Source organism: Belonocnema kinseyi, chromosome 6, assembly GCF_010883055.1.
Source record: "Belonocnema kinseyi isolate 2016_QV_RU_SX_M_011 chromosome 6, B_treatae_v1, whole genome shotgun sequence".
Classification (NCBI taxonomy): Eukaryota; Metazoa; Arthropoda; class Insecta; order Hymenoptera; family Cynipidae; genus Belonocnema; species Belonocnema kinseyi.
The window spans coordinates 20257411-20261802 of NC_046662.1; positions in this window are offsets into that span (position 1 = coordinate 20257411).

Sequence of the window (4392 nt, forward strand, 5' to 3'; positions counted from 1 at the left end):
CTGAAACTTGAAGCTATTCTTGGAAATAAATATTTTAAGTACTTTTGCTCGAAATCCCTGAATTTTTCCCTAAATATTTCACATCTCTAAATGCATCCCTGAAACGCTTGAAAATCCCTAAATCTAGGGATCAAATCCCCAATCTGGCAACACTGGTTCACATGCATCAGCCCCATGCCTCGCCCCCACTTTTCTGTTTTCTTACGATCCGGAGGGGTATTGTCGGTCAAACTAATCCAACAGATGGCGCCACGAAAAGTAGATCTGACTTTTTCTTTGAATTGCATTAAGAAAAAGCAAAAATAATTAAAAACTCGATGCTGTTTGCAAATAAACAAAAAAAAATATACAAAAAACTAAGAGTAACTATTAATAATTATTTAATATTGTATTTATAATCATTTATTTAAGATCCCAATGACAAAAATATTTAAAACATATACATAACCAGAAGAAATAATAAAAAATATATCACTTATATCCAATATAAATACAATAATAATTAAAATATGTAAGACTACAACTTAAGTTGCAAAATAAAGAATCTTTGTACCTTTAAAATCTTAAAAATTCCAAGTTTTGAAGGAAATATTTTTAAAAAGTAATGGTAATTGTAATTAAAAGGTTTGAGAGAATAATTTGGTGAAAAGTGAATGACAAGACTGATAAATGAGAAAATGGATTCAACATTATTTAATATAATGTATATATTTATTTAAATTAAACCGAACTTCATATATAATATTTATACAGTTCAATCATTTATTTTTTTCTTTAATCTTGAAAGCTTTTTTTTCGCTGCATTCAACCCTTAATAATGTTAACAAAAAATTTTATTTGAAGGAGACTTTGAATTAAATAGTTAATTATATTACTGCAAATATAAATGAATTAACTATAAACTATTAAACTCTATAAATAAACGTACGGCACTCATGACACACAGTGGAAGAAATTCACTTTTTTCGTTCAGCTTGATGCTCCGAACTTTTGTCTCCTCTATTTGTTTAATAATAATTTTTTCACTCAAAGTATGGAAAAACTGCAATTTCGTACCTAACAAATTTTACGCTTTAATAACTGGTCAGGAAAACTTTATATTGTCTTACATGAATGTTTAGGGACTCATAAAATACACATAATTTGTTTATCATTCCATTTATTTGTCATGAACATATTTGATAAACAAATTGACAAATAGTCTTATGATCGGTAAATTTTTTTGCTAAAAACGCCTAACATTAATGTAGGAATGACATTTAATAACAGCAATAATTTAAAAGCTTATAATAAGAATTAAAATTTAAGAAATTTAAATTAGACCAAAATCCAAATTAAAAATCCCATTTAACGTCCAGTAATCAAATTGAAGCAAAATCCTGTTAAATAAAATAATAATTCAACGACCAAATTTGGACCACAACGAACAAACAAAAACAAAAAATCCTATTGTAATATGAAAAACAAACAAATAAAATTTTCGGACAAAAATAAAAAAGAGGAAACAAAAATGAGAAGGCAGCCAACCACATCCCCTTCCTTCTCTTTTTCTTTCTTTCGTCTTGATACCGAAACGTTTGTAATGCAATTTTATTTATTTATGTTTTTTTATTTTATTGTAATTTTATAATAATAAAAATAAAAAAGACGAAAGAAAGAAAAAGAGAAGGAAGGGAATGTGGTTGGCTGCCTTCTTATTTTTCTTTCTTCTTTTTTATTTTTGTACGAAAATTTTTTTTGTTTTTTTTTCAGATTACAATAGGATTTTTTGTTTTTGTTTGTTCGTTGTGGTCCAAATTTGGTCGCCGGATTCTTGTTTTATTTAACAGGATTTTGCATCAATAATAACAATTGTTATAAGCAATTCTTGTGGCGAAATATTAGAATTTGAGATTTTTCAAATTATAATTTCCTTTAATCGCCAGAACGACTTCAGGTATTCCTTAAATAATTAAACAATTAATAATATTTAATCAAATATAACAATTTAATTTTTTGTGAAGAAATTAGATAAAAAAATTCAAAATCTTGGTACTTTCGCATAGAAATTATTTTTGCACTGGAAATGTTTTAAGCTATTGGACGAATGACTGCTAATCGCAAAAATATTTGAAAAGTTAACATTAACCATTGTTATAAATAATTCTCGTGACAAAATATACAAATGTAAGGTTTTATCAAAAAATTTATTTACTTTAATCGCTACAATGGCTACGGATATTCCTTAAAAATGTATCTTTGATAATATTTAGTAGAATATAATAACTTACATGTTTATAAACAATTTACATAAACAATTTCAAAATGTTGGCAGTTTCACTTGGAAAAAGTCAGGTTTTCAATAGTAATAGATTGAAAATGAATCATAACACTACATGCTAAGATTCACTCAATACAAAATCTTTTTGACAATAACCCACCGACTTGGCCATCAAAGAAAATTTAAATGTAATAAAACCTTAAGTTTCAATATTTCTTCACAAGAATTGTTAATAACAGTGGTTATTGTTAACTTTTTCTAACATTTTTGTGACTAGCAGTCATTAGCTTAAAACATTTCCAGTGCAAAAAAAATTTCGATGCGAAGGGCCAAAATTTAAAATTTGTTTATCTAATTTGTTTACAAAAATTTGAATTGTTATATTTTATCAAATATTATTAAATATTTGTTATTTTAAGGAATATCTGAAGTTCCTGATTCGTTATTAAAGCGTAAAAAATTTTAACGTACAAAATTTTAGTTTTCCATACTTTAAGTGACAAAATTATTAATAAAAATAGAGGAGACAAAAGATCAGAGAGTCAAGATCTATAGAATTTAATGATCTTTAATTTAAAACAAAAAATTCAAAATCGCAAGAAAATGAAAGATTCTGGACATTTTTGAATGAAAAAAGTGCATTTCCTCCAACTGTGCGTCATGAGTACAGTACGTTTTTGCATAGAGTTTAATAGCTTATAGTCTGTTTATTTTAGAAATGAAATTTGCAATAATATAATTAAATATTTAATTCGAAATAATGTTAAATCCATTTTCTCATTTATCAGTCTTGTCATTTACTTTTTACCAAATTATTCCCTCAAACATTTTAATTGCAATTACCATTATTTTTTAAAAATATTTCATTCTAAACTTGAAAGTGTTAAGATTTTCTAAGTACAAAGATTCTTTACTTTGCAACTTAAGTTGAAGTCTTACATATTTTAATTATTATTGTATTTATATTGGACATAAGTGATATATTTTTTATTAATTCTTCTGATCATGTATATGTTTTAAATATTTTTGTCACTCAGGTCTTAAATATTATTAATTTTTCCATTAGCTACATTAATATATTTGACAATAATTTTTTATTTAACTAGAACAAATAATAAAATCAATAATATTAGCAAAATAAATCATAGAAATATGAAGTTTGAACTGCTTTCAAAGTTACTCTTAATTTTTCATATATTTTTTTGTTTATTTGCAAACAGCATCGAGTTTTTAATTATTTTTGCTTTTTCTTAATGCAATTCAATGGAAAAGTCAGGCCTACTTTTTGTGGCGCCATCTGTTGGATTAGTTTGATCGACATTTCCCCTCCGGATCGTAAGAAAACTACTGCACATACGCATACGCGGTCGTAGCAGGGGGCTGACATGCAACAATTCATGTATGCATCGATGCATCACACGATTCACACGTGCATGTTTGATATTGTGACGTCGCCAGCCAAGATGGCCACACTCTGAGGGCCAAGCAACAATACCAATAGCCAGAAACGAAACTTTATTTTTTTAATATATTGGAAAACATTATTTTTCCCTATACTTAGATATGTTGGAATTTTCTTTGAAGAACTATTACGCAAAATAATATAATCGTTAAAACAAAAATTATAAATTCTATTATTTAACACACTTTAACACTCTTTCCTCTCTTTCCTTACTCTTTCCATCCGTTTCGTTGAAAATAAAACATTTATCTCGCGCTTCACGCTCGATAATGTATTAACCTCGCTCTACGCGCTCAATCTTTGTGCATAGACTTGTTAAAACTAAAGATGAAGGCATGGAAAACAGTAATTTGGTGATTGTGAATTTTCTTTTGTTAAGGTGAAACGGTAACTTCCTCCAAATAGTTTCAGCAAAACCACTCGCAAAATAATGCATTAATTCAAATTTTGTTTTTTGCACTGTTAAAAGTATATCGAAATCTATGGCGGGCTTCTCTTCAAAATTAATTTTTTTCATTTTACAAAATTTTTATTAACAAAATCTGAGATTATCGCATCCCGAAAATTATGGATGTTAAAAATGGGAGAAGCCCGCCATGCGGAAAGTACTAATGAACATAATATCAATAAAAAAAGATTAAATTATTCATTTATTTAAACATGGTTTTGC